At 46.3% G+C, this 18,134-nt stretch overlaps 1 long non-coding RNA gene across 2 annotated transcripts; it reads right to left on the minus strand.

Moving 5' to 3' along the window:
- Nucleotides 1-13,431: 13,431 nt before the first annotated feature.
- On the minus strand, nt 13,432-17,907 carry LOC142832654 (uncharacterized). Of its 2 annotated transcripts, none has more exons than XR_012907252.1 (3): nt 17,773-17,907; nt 17,070-17,667; nt 13,432-13,454 (listed from the first exon to the last, which is right to left on the minus strand). It is a non-coding gene; the product is annotated as an uncharacterized LOC142832654 (long non-coding RNA). The 2 variants fall into 2 exon arrangements; XR_012907251.1 differs by lacking the exon at nt 13,432-13,454 and adding an exon at nt 16,406-16,507.
- Between the last annotated feature and the right edge of the window lie 227 nt (nt 17,908-18,134).

The raw sequence follows: 18,134 nt of genomic DNA on the forward strand, positions 1-18,134 counted from the left end.
AACGGTGGTAGGGAGTCTTTCCCAACTACATCTGGCATTTTTCTAGCAAACACCTTCACTAAATGGAACTTGATCAAGGAAGATAACCCCACAGCATCCAACTCTCTATTCCAGCAAAGCCATAAGTAGGTTAGTGTGGTGGTTTGAATAGGAATGACCCCCATAGGCTCATATATTTGCATTCAAAGTCATTAGGAAGTAACACCACTTGAGAAGGATTAGGAAATGTGGCCTTGCTGGGTTGGTGGGGCCTTGGTGGAGGAAGTAGGTCCCTGGGGTGGGCTTTGAGGTTTCAGAAGTCCAAGCCAGGCCTAGCGTCTCTTTCTGCTGCTTGCCTTGTCAGCTGTCTCTCCAGCACCAAGCCTGCCTGTGTGCCACCGTGTTTATCACCACGACACTAACGAAATAAACCTCTGAAACTGTAAACAAGCCCCTATTAAGTGTCTTCCTTATAAGAGTTGCAGTGGTCATGGTGTCTCTGCACAGAAATAGAACATTGACTAAGACAATTACTATGTCCATTGTGGCGCCTTCCCTAATATTGTCATGTATTAATGAGAAATTCCAGTTTATGACATAAGGCAAGAGAAATGAGTTTCCACCAAATCTTCTATAAATGGCTAAGCCTTCTCATGTTGCAGAATATTCCAAGCTGGGCACAGTTCCAAACTGGTTAAGCAAATTGTTCAAAGATGTCATCAAGAATCAAGAAAGGGAAAATTCAGGCATATGTATGTAGTCATGGCACTGAGCAGAAGGAGCAATTTGTAAATTTCAGACTTCATGATTCTTGTGTATGAAGCCCTAAAATAGAAGCTGAGTGTGGTGGTGGGATTACACCTGTAGTCCCAGCACTTGGGAGGCAGAGGCAGGGGCAGGAGGATCATCATCAAGTTCCAGGCCATCCTGGTCTACTAAGGAATTCTAGTCTAGCTACAGTAGTCTCAAAAAACAATTTTAAAAATTCTTCTAAAGTTCTGAAGCAGGCAATGTTTATTTTTAGTTATAAAGTTTTTATCAGTGATTGTCTGGGGCCAGGGGTGATGAGAAACTTGGCAGAGGGTGTTGCCATTTATTATAAAATCGTCCCACACTAGCCCAGAATGGAGCATAATAAAGGTTTATTTAATGGGGGGTGAACTCACAGAAAGATTAGTGACCTGCAGTCCTTTGCGTGCCCTGAAAACCGGAACTGAATCCAGTTCCAGTGAACTCTTTTTCTTTGCATATAATACATAAGACCACACCCAAGTGGGCTAGTATCTTAAAGGCTATTGACTGAAGAAGTTCCCACGGGGGGGGGGGCTTAGGAATCTATAGTGATATCCACTTCCCATAGTTCTGAATGGGATTTGGGTTACTCAGGTCAGTGCATTCGTCTGACCCCAGTGAGGCATTCAGGTAAGACTCATAAGAGTCAGAGGATGAGAATGTCTGCTTTGAGACTGTGCCTTCTATACATTGATGGAGGAAGGTCATTGGTTAATTAAATAAAGAAACTGCTTGCCCTGATAGGTTAGAACATAGGTGGGAGGAGTAAACAGAACAGAATGCTGGGAGGAAGAGGAAGTGAGCTCGAAGAAACCATGCAGCTCCTCTCAGAGGCAGACCCCATGGAGCAAGCTGCCAGGTCAGACATTCTGAATCTTTCCCAGTAAGACTGATGCTACACAGATTATTAGAGATGGGTTGATCGGGGAAATGAGAATTAGCCTGTAAGGGCTAGAGTTAATGGGCCAAGCAGTGTTTAAAAGAATACAGTTTGTGTGTTGTTATTTCTGATGTAAAGCTAGCCGGGCGGGAGCTGGGTGGGAGCTGGGCTGGAGGAAAAGCGGGCCCGCAGCTCTTACTACAATACATCACCCCCATGAAACTGTAACAATATGGTCACCTAAATAGAACCTGTACAAGTGCAACACCGGTGACGTGCCAGTGCGGATGGCAAAAATGTCACAAGCTCTCACCCCTTGTGAAAACCAGCAAACGATTTAATTGCTGTTTAAGAGAGGGAGAAGCAGTCTCCTCCAGGGACCAGGCCCTGATAGGCTATCCAATCCAATCCAATCGGTCAGCCCTAAACACGTGTGCACACAAACAACACTGCCTGCCTTCATGCTCCCTGCCATGGTGGCCATGGAGTCTAATACTCCGAAACTGTAAGCAAGCTTCCAATAAAGTCTGTCTTCTATAAATTTCACTAGTCATAGTGTCTCTTCACAGCAATAGAGAAGCAACTAATACACCTGGTTAAAATGCGAGCCCATTTTTGTGTTCTTGCAACACGTTGTGGGGGCTCAGTGTGTGTGGTGGGGCAGAGGTAGCCCTTTCCCAAACACAATTCACTGTTATGAGAAGCCTTCCCCAAGGCAAGGCTACTTGGAAGGGATTCTGGAGCCTGGAAATCACAGCCCTCCTAGGTTCAGGACCGAGCTGCAACTTGCTGACACTGTCCTCTAAAAGATGGCATTCAGCTCACACCTGGTGCCCTGACAGTTTGTATTGAATTTCCCTGCAATTTCATTATGCCATACCAACAGACTCCAGAAGACACGGTGAGCAAGGACCCTGTGATACCAGGGGAGCTCACATCTTCCATGCGCCTCCCCTCAGTTTTCTATTATTTCAAATGTCAAATGCACTTTGCCTCTAGCTTTCTTGGCCTTTAATTTTTAAATCCACATGTACTTAATTTATTTATTGGATTTCTATGGGACTTGAGGGGAAATTTAATTCATATACTTCTGGTTCATTGCTGCCATGCTTGCTGAATGATTCAAACAGCGTTGTGCATTGGCTGTCTTAGAAAGAGGGGGAGAGAAAGAGGGGGAAGATAGATAGATAGATAGATAGATAGATAGATAGATAGATAGATAGATATAGACAGAGTGCCTGTGTGTGTATGTGTGTGTGTGTGTGTGTGTGTTCTCTTTCCAGAGGCAGGAAGTTGGGGATAGAGGATTCCCACTGAAGAAAATGTGCCAGCCTAGGAAGGTGATAGCTTCGGGGAGGGCAGGCTCCCGGGCATTTATTACACCACTCTTGCTAGTCAAAGGTGGCAGAAAGGCCCCGCTGGTTGCTGAAATCTTCTCTTTGCTTGGATTTAATTAGCCTAATTTGGGAGCTCACCTCCACCATAGGAGCTCAGGGGCAACTCACATTCGTAAATTTTCTTATTAAAAAAATTAATTGATGACATCTATAACTCCTCAATTTTGTCTTTAATAAGACAAAGTAACTTAGTAGACATAATTCTGTCCCAAAGCAGTACAAACAAACTTGGCATTTTCTTAAGTCATTTCAATCTAGCAGATCATTCCCATTAAGCTTTCTTTTTCTTCTTCTTCTTCTTCTTCTTCTTCTTCTTCTTCTTCTTCTTCTTCTTCTTCTTCTTCTTCTTCCTCTTCCTCTTCCTCTTCCTCTTCCTCTTCCTCTTCCTCTTCCTCTTCTTCTTCTTCTTCTTCTTCTTCTTCTTCTTCTTCTTCTTCTTCTCTTTCTCCTCCTCCTCCTCCCCTCCTCCTCCTATTACTTCTACATTTTTTCTTACTGTGGAAAATTTCCAACATTCAGAAACTGGAAAGAATTCTATTGTGAAGACTTACACGTATAACAGCCTTCACAGATAGGCTCTATGCTTCATCAATCTGTGAAGTTATCAAACTCATTTCAGCATGGGGTTGATGAAGTCACACCTCTCAATCCTTCCCAAACAGTTCCATCAAGTGGGTCTGTTCCTGCTGTATGTGCTGTCTGTGATTGTGGAAATCTAGCCCTATGGAACCTCAAACCAAAACAAACTCTGCAATGCTTTTGGTCATGGTATTTTGTCACAGAAACAGGACAGTAACTCATACAGCCTTCTAAGCAAGCACGGGTGTTGGTCACCTCAAGTCTTCCCAGAATCAGCTTCTTAGTGCTGAACTGATTGTTGATGGGTGACAAACAGCAAATAGAAGGGTTTTGCAAGCTCTAAGTGTTATTCTCTTTAGGGTGTCCCGAGCAGCTGCGGTGGGTGACCCAGAAGTTACCCAAGGGGCAGCAGTTCCCCCGAGGGCCAGCGGTGGGCCATGAGGGGCACCTGGTCTCACCACCTGAGGCCTTGGTGGGTCCCAGGCAGGTGGGAGACCATAGTGGGTGAGAGACAGGCAGATATGCCATGCAGAGAGCTTGGGTATAGAGTTTATTTAGTAGGTTATGAAGGGAAAGGGAAGGGGGAGAGGGAGAGAGACAGAGAGTCAGAGAGATGGGGGAGAAGAGAGAGAGAAGGGGGGAAGAGAGAGAGGCAGCAGTGACCTCTTCCGAAGAGGGAAAGGAAGAGAGAGAAAGCTTGCAGGCTGGAGGTGGCAGAAGACCAAGGGTAGAAGGGGAGCAGTAGGCAGGGTTTGTCTCTTTAAAGGGACAGGGTACCCAAGTGGCAGGACAAGCCAGTAGAAGATCACAACTGTAAGGATGGAGCCCAAGTTAGACAGCAGCAAAAAAGGCAGAAACAAAGATAGAAATCAGACAAGAACATTTTCTGTGCAGGAAAGCACTTTATCTGTGGCTACTGGTCACAGAGCTGAATAAAAACATTACTCAAAAGCCTAAGACTGTGAAGCAGTATTGACAGTGTTGCCAAAGAAACTATGAGCTGGGTTTTTTCTCAGGCCTTAAATCAAAGGCTAGGGTGATTTTGCTTCTCAGAGCTACATGGTGATATCTAGCTAGATACTTGATTATCACAGCATAGCCTCTAACCAATGTCATCTAGTAGACAGAAAACAAGACAGCTCTAGCACCAAATAACTGTCTGGCCTAAATTTTGTTAGAAGTGAGACTGGGAGACCCTGCCTTAAGCCACCTACCAGGACCTCCAATTTGCTAAAGCTTTCCGGCTCTCATGGGGAAAGGATCCTGGAAAACAAAGATGAAGGAATCCAAGTCTACAGAGGACAGTGTGCCTGCTGTGATGATCAGAACCTGAGACTGCAGTGAGACTTACACTTGACCCTTATTGGTACATCATGACATTTGGGGACATGAAGGATGTTGCTTGACTCTGGAATTTCACGGTCACCAGACATGAAATATTGCAACTGGACTAAGAAGTTTGATGTTCCCCAGACATTTGGGACATAGAGCACAGCACAGGAACAAGACTGGGATATTGAGTTATGTTTGTGGAGGAGAGGCATTTATGCATGGGAAGGAGGATGTAAAAGTTACTTCATGATAAAAAAGACCAAAGAGTCCCCAAACCTATCCTGGAACACATTTCCTAGCCTTAAAAGTGATCTGGTATGGCTGCAGATTGACCTCTAGCTTATGGCATGTATACATGCCATGTTTACATCTGCCTGGCCTGGACCATACAAAACCTGTCCAAGCCTCTTCACCATCAGTGGTTGATGCTGATAAACTTAAGGGATTTGGATGTCAAGTGTTAGAAAATGCAGAGTCACAAGGTGGAAAGAACCTGGGACCCTGACATACTGCTTTGAGGAGAGCTAACTGTTCTTTAAGGCTACATCTGGGAAGGCAAACAGTCTTTTATGTTAGCCAATACTATTTAAGATGTATCTGTTAATATTTGAATTATCTTAACTAGTACTTCAACAGAAGGGATTGTAATCCAACTGGTTTAATTTTTATTTCCTATGGGTGAAAACATGACTCTAGACTCCCTGACAGGACTAACTAATATGGGTCCTAGTTGGGTGACTCCATCATCCCTCAAATCAGAGTATGATTCAGTAAGGTCGGTTCTGCTTGGAACTGGTCAGAGAGCTTGAGGGACCATTTGCAAAGGGACTAGAAGTCCCCTCCTGTGAGAATGTCCCAGGGGATCTAGGGAGTGCAGCTGGGTGTCTGGAATCTCTGGCTCACTTCCCCAGGTGACCCTCACATTCCAACCTCAGCTGACTTGGGTGAAGTGTGACCTCCAAACTCCAGCCAAAATGTCTGCCTGGTCTTGTCCCAGATAGGGATGCAAAGGAAGGACAGAGGAGATAAAGACCTTTCTGAGGCCAGGGTCGGACCCTACTGAGATCCCTTTCTGATGAAGCAGAGTCTAAGAGAGTGTCTAAATTACCCTCAGTGTCATGCTTCCCCACAAACAATCACAGTGTCGTATACAGCCTTGGCTCTCAGACCACTAGATTCAATGAAGGACAAGCTGAAGAAAGAAATACTAGCTCAAATGCTTGGTGCCTTTAAATACATACGTTGCTGACACTAATCAGTGGTCCTTTTCAATTTGAGCTGCCTGGGTACAAAGAGTTTATTCTAGCCCTCTCTGCTAGGTTCTAGAGACCAGTCAGTCTGCCTGATTAGCACTTAGCATTCTTGTGGAACTGAATCTAATTAGCCTAGATATACAGCCAGGAAGATGGAGTTGGGAAAGTAGGAAGATCTCCACTCTCCACGATGCAGTTTTCTCATTGTAGGGGTTCTTCCCCCTGCCAGAACAATATTACATTTTTGAAATACTGAAGCATTCAACCCCCCCCCCCCAATAACATGCCTAGATATGTTTGAGAATTGCCGGAGCTCTGGACTTCAGAAACCTATATTCTTGGAGCTCGAATCATGCATGACTCAGTGGCTAAGAACACTTGATGATCTTGTAGAGGACCCAGCTTTGGTTCCTAGCACCCTCATAGCGGCACACAACCAACCTTAATTCCAGTTCCAGGAGTCTGATGTCCCCTTCTGACCTCCATGGACACAAGACACACACATGGCACGCAGACACACATATAGTCCAAACACTCACACAGTAAAATAAGAATGAATAAACCTTAAATAAACAGCAACAATCCCTAAATCTGCTTCACTGGCCTGAGGCCGGATAGGTAAGTCACCAGCCCATATTCTCAACATCCACAAAAGAAGAAGATAATGATGCCCCATTTGCGTCTGCTGTAGTTCAGTGCAGTGCTTAGTACTGCACTACATGTAAGACGCTGCTTTCAAACCCTAGCACCACCAAAAAGAGTTTGAAATAAATATCTGTATAATTCGGTCAGTAACATGCTTGCCTTGCAAGACGGAGAACCTAAGTTCAATCCCACAGACCCATGTAAGAAAGCTGGGCATGGTGAGGCACACTGGTCATTCCAGCAGGAAAGGACACACAATGAAGAAAGGCTTGTCAAATCAAGCCTGTCAATCAAAACAGCAAACCATCCATACCCACCCCCTAGCAACTGACTGTGCCAGTTTCTAGGTTAATTGCAGTAGGAAGATCCACTTAAGGTGTGAGTTGGTACCATTCCAAGGACAGGTTTCCTGGCCTGAAAACTAAGAGAAAGCAAGAGCTGAGCACCGGCAATAGATTTCTCTGCTTCCTAAACACAGATGCAACGTGATCAGCTGCCTCCTACGCCCACTGCCATGTCTTTCCCACCGTGATGAACCATATCAGTCGCTTCTTACACCTGCATCCATGTCTTTCTCACCGTGATGGATTGTATCCACTCAAACTGTAAGCCAAATAAACCCTTCCATCTTTAAGGTCAGATGTTTGATCATAGCAATGAGAGAAGTAATTAACACCTCATACTTGAGGGTCACATGACCAGCTCTCCTAAACATCCTTTCTACTGGCCATAAGGACTCAAAGTGACTGACCCACCTAGACACAAACCAAGCACACTGCTTTCCACGACCTGATACAGAAGCAGTGCTCAGCTAGGGACCAGGAATGAGCCCCTTCTTTGCTTGCTTGGTGGGAACCAGACATTCCTGAATATTATCAGCGCATTTAAGAGCCTATCCATTATTTCATGGAGAAGGACATGAGGCCTTGGTAGGGAAACTGTCCAAACTCTTGTCCACACTGATGAGACAAACTGTGCATCTGGAGGCTTCTGTCCCATCAGAGCTGCCAGTCTGTCAAGATATCTGGGGTGAGCCAGGTGTGGTGGCTTACATCTTTAATCTCAGTACTCAACAGACAGAGTCAAGATTCGCTGTGAGTGACCATGCCAACTTGGTCTACACAGCAAGTTCCGGGCTAGCCTGAAACCCTATCTCAAAACAAACAAACAAACAAGTTCCTAAAAATAAATAATTAGGTCTAAGCAGCCTACAGCTGTCACATTGTTCATCTGAAGGACATCTTCATCATTTGGACTTAGCTCAAACAACAACAGCAAACTAAACTAGAGGTGGGGATGAAGGTGAGATACATTCATGTATTTGTGCACGTGCATGTGTATGTGTGCCCACACGCAAAGCGTAACGGCCATCAATATTGGAGGCAGCGTGTGCCACCAGCACCCGGCTTGCTGGTCACAGCAGCTGTGCTTCACAGAACTCTCCTCCTGTCCCTGCCACCGACAAATTGCACTGATCTGCAAAACAGACAACTCTGCAATTGCCTGCATGCATTTAATCTTTTCAAATTAAGCCAGCTTCACTTTGAGCACAGCATATGGAATTTTCCGGCGTGTTTATAAACACAGATACACTCAAACCCTCGTCCACTTTGCTTAAACTGAACCAGAAATAGCACCAAGAGCAAAGCCATCTGGATTGAAGGGATGATCTGCCACCAGGCCACATGCTCTTAGAGGTGGGAAGGACGTCTGTAAGTAGATATGGCTGAGGCAGAAACTGTGCTCGGATGGACACGGGCTGTGTTCCCACATGAATGTGTTCAGTTTGGCTCATTTTGTATTTCTAAGAAAAAAATTCAAGAACTGAGGAATTGGAGCCTGGAAAGAGGGCTCAATGGTTAAGAACACTGGTTGTGCTGAGAGAAGATCCAGGTTCAGTTCCCAGCACTCCCGTGGGACTCACAACCACCTGGGACCACCTGTGAGGGACCCAGTGCCCTCTTCTAGCCCCTGAGGGCACTATACACATGGTGCACACACATACACTCAGGTGCTTGTGCATACAAAATAAACCTTTTTTAAAAAAATATCAACTCGAAGAAAAATCCTGAGACTTACAAAGAGAGACAGAGAGGGAAGAGAAAAAAAAAAGGAACTTACACAAAAGTCTAGACTTCCTGAATTTTTTTTGGAAATAGGTGGAACTGTAGCCTCGCCATGCTCTTACCAGCTAGGGTGACTGGTGACACGACCCTTTTCCTATCCACTGTGCTTTCTCCTGTACTGGGCACCTGTCTTGGGTTTTCTCTTGCTGAGAAGAGACACCATAACCATGGCAACTCTTAAATGAAAACATTTAGTTGAAGTGGTTTCCTTCCGGTTTCAGAGGTTCAGTCCATTATCATCATGGTGGGGAGCATGGCAGCGTGCAGGCAGATGTGGTGCTGGAGCTCAGAGTCATTCATCTTGACGCAGAGGCAACAGGAAGTTGACTGTCACACTGAGGGAAGCTTGAGAGAAAGGCTCAAAGCCTTCCACCACAGTGACACATTTCCTCCAGCAAGGCCACACCTCCTCGTAGTCCCACTCCCTTTGGGGGCCATTTTCTTTCAGAGCAGAAAAACCTGAAAAATGCTTTTGTTACAAAACACCAACCCATCACTTGGACTCACAGGATAAGTAAAGTCAGGAGAAATCCTGGCATCTCTGCCTTCCTGCTACCTCTGTCTGTCTTACTTGGGTCCCCCGTTTGACTCAAGAATCTTCGACCTAGAAACAGTCACCCGTCTTCCTCTTAGAGGCTAAAAGTTCATGCCCAAGAACAACTGGTACAACACTCTCCCGGCTTTTCATCATGTCCCATTCCTGAGTCCCCCAAACCTCCTAAAGGTCCCAGTTGCCCTAAACCTGCAATCACCTTATGGTCCAGGATCAGCAGACGCTGGAAGGGCAGGCCACCCTGAGATGAAGGTAATTTCCCATGATGACAAGACTGGGGGACAGAAGCCACCATCTTTTCAAAACAGTTTGTCCCCCTAAGTAGTAAGACTTCTTCGGACCACTCTGCAGAATCAGAACTGAGACAATGAAGAACCAATCAGGACCACTGAATTATGCACACCTCTTGCCCTTTGTCAACAATCTCCCTGTTCAGCCCTAACCCTCTCATCAGTACCCTGACGATACACACGTGGGTCACAGGACCCTTTACCTGTTCTTCCTGGTGTGTGTACTGACTCGGCCCCTCTCTGCCTTCACCGTTACTCATCTCCCCACCTGGCATGTGGGGTACACACACAGCTGAGCCTGGCTTGCTAGGTACCAGAGCTAGCACTTTTGCTGTAAACCCACCGTTCCGTCTCTACTCCTTACCCCTCTAGCCACCTGTCTATCACTCATTCTCAATGCTGGCCTTGGCCTTATATACAATTGTTTTCCCATCCCTATTTCACCTTTAACAAGCTATTCAGTTTTATAGAGACAGTAACTGGATCTGGGAACCCAAAGTCAACTTGTCCGAGGCCAGTGAGCAAGAGCCAGAGATCACATTTGTCCTGTGAGCATAGTGAGAATATCAGGGGACACAAGCTTAAAGGTTTAAGCTGTGCCCCAGCCCAGGAATTCCTCGATATTCCAGATAGGGCTTTGAACTTTTTTCTCAGTTGGTAGAATGGGTTAGCATGATTAATTAAATTGATTGTACTGTGAGAGCTGTAGTTACATTTTAAGATTTAATTATGATGCCATAGAGATCCATGAAACAAAAATGTCTCTGTTCTGCCAGCCCCTTGCACAAGAACAGATGGTTCCTAAAATGCTGGAGGCTATTGTTGATGGGAGATAACAAGTCACATGGTTTCATTCCCCTAAACAAGTTTGTCTGACCAATCTGCACCGGATGTGCCTGATCACATGTGGGCGGGAGATTCACAGGCAGAAAATGCATCAGGATGCACATTTGCCCTTGATTGGCTGTAGGCAGGAAATGCATCAGGATGTGTGCTTGCCCCTGATTGGACCTGATGGGAAATACTTAAGCCATTGCAAACCATGACTTGAGGCCATTTTTTCTGGGAACCAGAGCTGTACCTGGCCAGTTAATTAAAGCTGACCTCAAATTTGGCTGTAAACTGTGGTAGTGGTCTTGTTCTCAATTGATGAGATTAATGGTACCCATGTTTTAACAGCCTGGGAGACCACATGTGCTTGAAGATCAGAAGGAGAGATCTGATTATTGGAGTTTGCTAGCTGTAGATCTCATCCAGTGTTCTATTCTCCAAACATTCCCTGTGTCCTGCCTTTCAAAACCTAGATTGTCTCTGAGGAGACAACATAATCAGGCTTGATTCCAATCCTGAAGGAGCTTCTAGCTCAGCAGAGGAAAACAGAAGTGTGAAAACATGAGTTCTAGTAAATCCCTTACTTTCTCTCCTCTAATTGGGTCTTAGGCAGAGAGCAGTGCTGGGCAGACATGAAGACCGTGGGCTAGCGGGCAGACATGAAGACAGTGGGCTAGTGGGCAGACACGGATCTAAATGCTGGTGCTGTTCCTGCTTGCCTTGAGAAAGAGGCTTGACCCTTCCATCAGTCTATGAGTTTGCCTGAAATCATCGAATGAGGACTCCAGCATGTTTAGGAACTTACCACGGAGCTTGATGACCGGAGTTCAATTTCTGGGGACCCACGTGGTGGAAGGAGGGAACCAACTTTCACAAATTGTACTCTGACCTCCACGAGCACGTGTGTGTGTTCTCTCTCTCTCTCTCTCTCTCTCTCTCTCTCTCTCTCTCTCTCTGTCACACACACACACACACACACACACACAAGCACACACACATACACACACACGAACTCAGGTTCTTCTCAGGAAGCCGTTAACAGTCCTCGCTCACAGTGAGCATTTAATAATTGTTTGCTCTTCTACACAATTTTCTAAACATGTTCCTTAGTCTTTTCTTCCTTGACCCTCTTCCATCTTCCTCTCTCTACTCCCTACCCTTTCTTCTCCTTCTCTCTCCCTCCTTCTCCTTCACCACATCACTCCCTTCCTCCTACTTGCCCTTCCCTCCCTCTTTCCACCTCCCCCATACCCCCTCCACCACTGTCTCCCTCTGTTCATGACACTGGTTGTTTTAAATGCTGAGATTTCCAAACACCCTCTGGCACCACAAGCAGTGCCTCTGAGGAATGGGCAAGACTAACAATGGAAAGTGCTGGCACTTATTAAAATCCTGCCCCCCCCCCCCGCCTTGACTCGCAAGCAATGAATAATTGTTTGTGGTACTTCTTTGAAGGACAGAAAATTACTAAGAAATAAATCCTTAATTATTTGGTCTCATTTGCATGGAATATCTTGGTTGACAGTCCTGCTCTGGGGTTCCCAAAATTCTTCTGGGCCTTGAACATTCCAGATTCAGAAGTAAAACAAAAGACCAAGAGCTAAAAAAAAAAAATCTTAGATTTTTTAATCCCAGGACAGATGCTGGCTCCCTTGTTGGCCAAAAGCAAATTACCTCCCCTCCTCACTTTCCCCAACAGCAATGCAGAAATCAATTATTTCCTTGCCTCACTCGAGGGCTGAGAGACTTAATTAAGCTTTAGGAAGATGGTCGTTAGTTAACCTAATTCTCTTTGTAAACTAACAATCCTTTGCTCTTCCAATCACATCTCCCAAACTCTTCATAAATTTGTCTTCCTTTCTTACAGTCTCTCTGCAGATGGCTCTTCCTTTCTTACTGATACTCTCCTGTAATTCTTTTTCATGACATCTGGCTTGGTTTCCCACAAACGGACCCAGGGTGAAACATTCTAAAATATCAATTTAAAGATGACCAAGACCTCAGTATGGCTGGAGAAAGACCTTCTCTCTCCAGAGCAGGAGCCTTCTCTTTGTCCTTGACAATGGGGATGGCCTTGGGCCCTCTGGTCACTTGGCAGCCTGAAAGAGAATTGGGAATTAGGTCAAGCTGCTTATTTTACAATGAGGTGGGCAAGAGTTCTTCAGACTTAGCTCGGCCTTTTGATTTCGGCTTGGTGGGGTGGGGCAGGGGTGAGTGACCTTGAACATTCAGCTTCTTCTGTGAGAGGATGCTAAGAGACTCTCCCTGAGTGCATCTTGGGGATGAAGTCTGGCCAAACAAACTTCCTCTTCCTGATTGTTTGCAGAGGTGTGTGTGTGCCTGTCCAATTTCCACAGCTAGGTTACTAAACCCCTTGAGAGAATCAATGGCGTCATGTATACCCAGTCTATCTGAGCATGGGTTTCTCAGGAGGATTAAACTACGGAAAATGATAAATGATGTGAGTTATTCCTTTCTCCCAAGAATGATATAAAGCTAATCCATTTTCAATGCAAAACTAGAATGTTAATCCCTTACCTGCTGTGGTCACTTTAACTCTTTTCATCTGACTCTTGTCCTGCAGCCTGGCTAGAAGTTCTGGTAAAGTGGCACTAATCACCATAAAAGACACTGAACTCCCAATGGGTTAGGGTAAGCCTGTGTCTACTGGGTATTCCACATTGGCAGGAGCAGTTCTTCATCGCTCTCAAGTTCTCATTGCACATCTGCAAGAAGAGGCTAGGAGAAGAGGTTTTTCATGCTCTTTCTGTCAGCCGGAACTCTGGCTCAAGAGAGACTGGAAACGTGGGGAGGAAGGGGGAGGGACGGTGGAGAGAAATGTCTGGTCAGTGTTTGTTCAGAATATTATTCTACTGGTGTTCAGGCTACTGTGCATTGTCACATTGTGGGTAACAGTGTTTGACATGTTTATTAGATTGACGAAAGAAAGAAAGCAAGAAAGAAAGAAAGAAAGAAAGAAAGAAAGAAAGAAAGAAAGAAAGAAAGAAAGAAAGACCCAGTCAATCACTTCATCCCTACACCCTATTTAGTGTGTGGGTGTGGGTGTGTTTGGTGTCTGTTTGTGGACACAGAAGAAGTTGACATCAGATGCCTTTCCTGGTCACTCCCCACTTCTGGGTTTGTTTGCTTACTATTATGTTTTTTACTCAACCCGGGGCGCATCGCTTTGGCTAGACTGGCTGGCCAATGAGCTTCAGGGGTTCTCCTGCTCTCCACCTCCCCAGCAGAGGCTTTAGAGACATAGGACACTCCACCTCGGGAGTTTTGAAGTAGGTTCTGGGGATCTACACTCACATCCTCATTCTTGGGCGTGGCAGATGGCTCACTGGCTGTGTCATCTCCACAGCACCCCCTCCTGGTTTAGTTCATATCCAATTCCCTTTGAATCCTTCTTCCAGTCAACTGCCACCAAGAATGCAAAAATGGTGGTCTGTATTGCTCTGTAGAGTTAAACTGTGTGTCTGCAGAAAGCACTTGACCTTAAGTTCCAGCACCGTGGACTTTAGTCTCAATGGCACCAATTACCAGCTGGTGACCAAGCCCCAGTTGCTTTCATCTACCCTTACAGACAGGTTTTACCTGTTCCTTTGACAGCGGACTGACAATGGTCGGAGGCCCGTCCCCCAGTTTGAGGGAAGGCCACAGGATCTAACATAAATCACGGTCCTTTGGGAACTGCCTCGCTAACGTAAATGCTACGCATATTAATCTTCTTTACATTATTAACTGGAAATGCTCAAAGCATTTCTCCTCAAAGAGCATCTGCCTCAGAGGCGAGAACCCCGAACAGATTTCTGCTTGTGCATTATCAAGCCCTTGCTTTCTGCTCCCTGTCCCTTTGCCCTAGCGCTCGCATGTCAATAATTTCCATAAGAACCCTCTCGGGGGGGAACCAAAGGACAGGGTGTGTGCGAATCTGTAATGACAGCGGGCTCCGGGAGCAGGAGGAATATGCAAACACAAGCCGGTTATGTCAATGATATTCAAACCAATTCACAGCCGGGGAAGGAATGAAAAGGAAACTGGAGGGAGAGGCAGGGCAGGGTGCCACTCCACACCAAACGGAGGGCTTCTCCAGCAGCACAAATGAACATCAGCTGATCCAACTGGATTATTCCCTCCAAAGGGAAGGGTTAGACAGAACTGGAGGAAAACAAAAGAAAGAAAGAAAGAAAGTAATTTAAGGCTTATGGACTCTTCCTTTGGGGCAACAGAAAAGTGCCTTTGTCATTTGCATGGGATCTAGGAGAATTCTAAAGTTAATGCTCGCCCTCTACGGGGCCCGCGCTTTGAAGGGCACTTGTTACTACAAACAGAGCTCTTAGCTCTTAGGAGGGGAAGTAGTGCGTTTATTCCAGAAAGACCCCAGCTGCAGAGTGAGCAGAGCGAGCATGAGGACCTGAATTTGAATTCCCCAGCACCAGCGGGGAAAAACCAGGCACAGAGGCCTGTAATCTGAACTCTGGCAGGTGGAAACACCCCCCTCCCCCCGAAGATCTCAAGTGGGGAGCGGGGCTTGTTGGTCAGTGTGAACTGCCAGTGAACTCCAGGCTCAGTGAGCAACTCCCTCTCAAAGATTAAGGTGAAGCTGGAGAGATGGCTGGGTGGGTGGGAGTGCCTGCGGCCCAAGCCCGAGGGCCTGAGTTCAAATCCTCAGCACTCATGTAAAAAGCACACATAAACCACACACATACACGCGAGAAAATGAAAATAAAACTGAAAAATAAGGCAGAGAGCAACCGAAGAAAACATCTGACGTCAGCCTCCACACAGCCACCCAAGGGTGTACACACATGTGCATGTACCACACGACCGACCCCCCCCCACACACACACACAAATAAGCCATGAAATTGGTCAGACTCTTTGCTGCTTGGATATTCCTCCCATCATGTCACTTAGCACAGTACTAACTCTCCAGTCCCACCTTTCACGGACCCCTAGGGCATGGTCACAAACCCATGATGGAGATGGCCTTTCCTTAATTTAATTCCCTGTCCCCCTCCCCCAAAGTGAGATCGCATCAGAATGGCCTCGGCTCTTCAGATTTCTGCCAACATTCTGGCCCCAGCCCCTTAGGCAGCAGGGCAAGCATGGGTCAGGGGTGTGTGTGTTAGGAATAATCTTAAAACAAGCCTCTCCACCAATGCAAATAATTCTGATCAGACCAAATTAGACCGAATAAAAGATGCCACGTTTACTGCAGCGCTCTCGAGTGGCCGGGAGAGCATGGAGCTGGGGTATTGGGGGGGGGGAGGCCCAAGCAAAACCAGAAGACCACCCGTTCCTTTTCTGGGTGACAGCCTAAATAGCCTGTGGGAGTGGTCCTGACCCTCCCTGGGGAGGAGTCAGCGCTTGGTGGGCTTTTCCGGAGGTGGAGTCCCTAATAAGGCAAATCCCAGGCCAGGGGCTGGGGTGACACTTCCAATCATACCAGGCTCCTTGGATATAGGGTTGTCAGAGAGCTGGGATCTCACTTTTGACCAAACAGGGGGAACACACATACTTGCCCTATAGCTGTCTCCTGAGACCTCACCGGTGTCACCCTAAACACTCTCTCATAGCAGTCAGGATCTTTCCAGTCTGCTCCTTCAAATTCCTTCACTTCTGCTGCCGCCTAAGCTCCAAAGCCAGTTCTACGCTTTCACATCAACATCTGCATGTCTGCCTATCAATTTTTCTATCGGAAGCCATTTTCTGATGCTATAACAAAATACCACAGGCTGGGTAATTTATAAATCAGACGTTTTTTTGGCTCACAATTCTGCAGGCTGGGGAGCCTAGAAAAAGCACACCAGCATCAGATGGAGGCCTTCACGTCCTTTCTCATCTGAGGGGAAGGAAACGAGAGGGAAGTAGATCAATTTCATCCCCATTATCAGCACCCCGCTCTACCTCAGGGGACATTCAAACCCCCCGCATCTGCATGTCCGTTGCGCTAACTTGCCGTCTCGGCCTCTTGGCACCGAAGGCTCTTTCTCCACCACCTGTCCCGAGTAACCACTTCTGGCAAAATCATCATGGGGTGTGTGTTTGCGTGTTTAGTTTTACGTCTTTCTTTCCAACCAAAACATAAGCTCCAAGAGGGCAGTGAGCTTGTCTGTCTTGTTCCGGTGGCGGTGGTGTGTGGCAGCCCCAGACGAGAGGGGTTTAATAGATGACTGTAGGAGCAGGGCCGCCTGAGCGACTAGTAAACATTGTAACTCCGATGACAACCCTGCATCCCACACCGAGATCTGTGGCCTGAAATGCAGGAGCCCCTGGAGAGGCAGCAGTTGACTGAAATGCGTTGTGGCGTGGAAAACACCCCCGTGGGACCCTCGCCTGGAAAAGAGGCTCTGGAGAGCTGGCCTAGGGAGAAAGGGCAGAAAACGATCTTGTCTGATTGTTACCTGGGCAGGCGTGATCCAGACGTGCGTGGGGGTAGAGAAGCTGCCTTCCCGATGCAATCCGCCCCCACAACGCCAATTTGCATGCATCACCGTGACCTTGCCCTTGGTGCAGCATCCGTATTCCCTTTCATCAGGGTTGTGGGGCGACTGAGGAAATACCTTGCAGGACCAGACATGAATCTTGCAGTAAACAAGCTCTATTCTGCCCTGGTGTGTGGGTCTTAACCCTTCCTGATACTCAGGGAGCAGACTGAAATATTGAAGTGGTGGGTCACACAGCTTCCGTGCAAGGCTGGGGGAGATAAATAAAGGCCTGGAAAGCTACCAAGAGCCTTCTTCTGAGAAGAGGCGTGCAGGATCTGTGCTCTCTGCTTGCTGAACTGCCTTCGCCCTTCCCTAATGCTTTCTTCCTCCCTTCCTCTCTCCATGTCTTCTCAATCTTCCTTCTTTCCTCGGTTTCTCATTTATCACCTCCTTTCTTCGTCCTCTTCTTTCTCCTGGCCCATCCACTTGCAGCGTCAGTGAGGATTCTAAGAGTTAAGGGAGATATCAAGGTCTGGTAGCACCCCCCCCCCCATCATGTCCAAGTTCATGCAACCTAGAAAAGAAATCCCATAGAGACATTTTATTAGTTTATTTTCTATTCCTGTGTTATAAAGACCACAACCAGTTGGAGAGGAAAAAGGTTGGTTGGCTTATTCACTCAGATCACAGTCCATCATCAAAGGGAAGTCAGGGCAGGAACTTCAAGGAGGAAACTGAAATAGGCCGTTGAGGAACGGTGTTTATTGGCTTGCTTTAGGGCTTACTCCACTCACTATTTTATATAATCCAGGACAACCAGTCCAAGAACAGCACCACATGAGCCCTCCCACATCAATCATTAACCAAGGAAATGTCCCCACATACTTTTTGATGGGGACATTTTCTCAATTGAGGTTCTTTCTTCCCAGATGACTCTAGCTTGTGTCAAGCTACCAAAACAAAACTAAACAAAAAAAAAGCAAAAGATAAAAATAAACAAACAAATAAAAAATTAAACAAGCAAACAAAAACAACTAACTA

The sequence above is a fragment of the Microtus pennsylvanicus genome, chromosome 12 (genome assembly GCF_037038515.1).
Source record: "Microtus pennsylvanicus isolate mMicPen1 chromosome 12, mMicPen1.hap1, whole genome shotgun sequence".
Lineage (NCBI taxonomy): Eukaryota > Metazoa > Chordata > Mammalia > Rodentia > Cricetidae > Microtus > Microtus pennsylvanicus.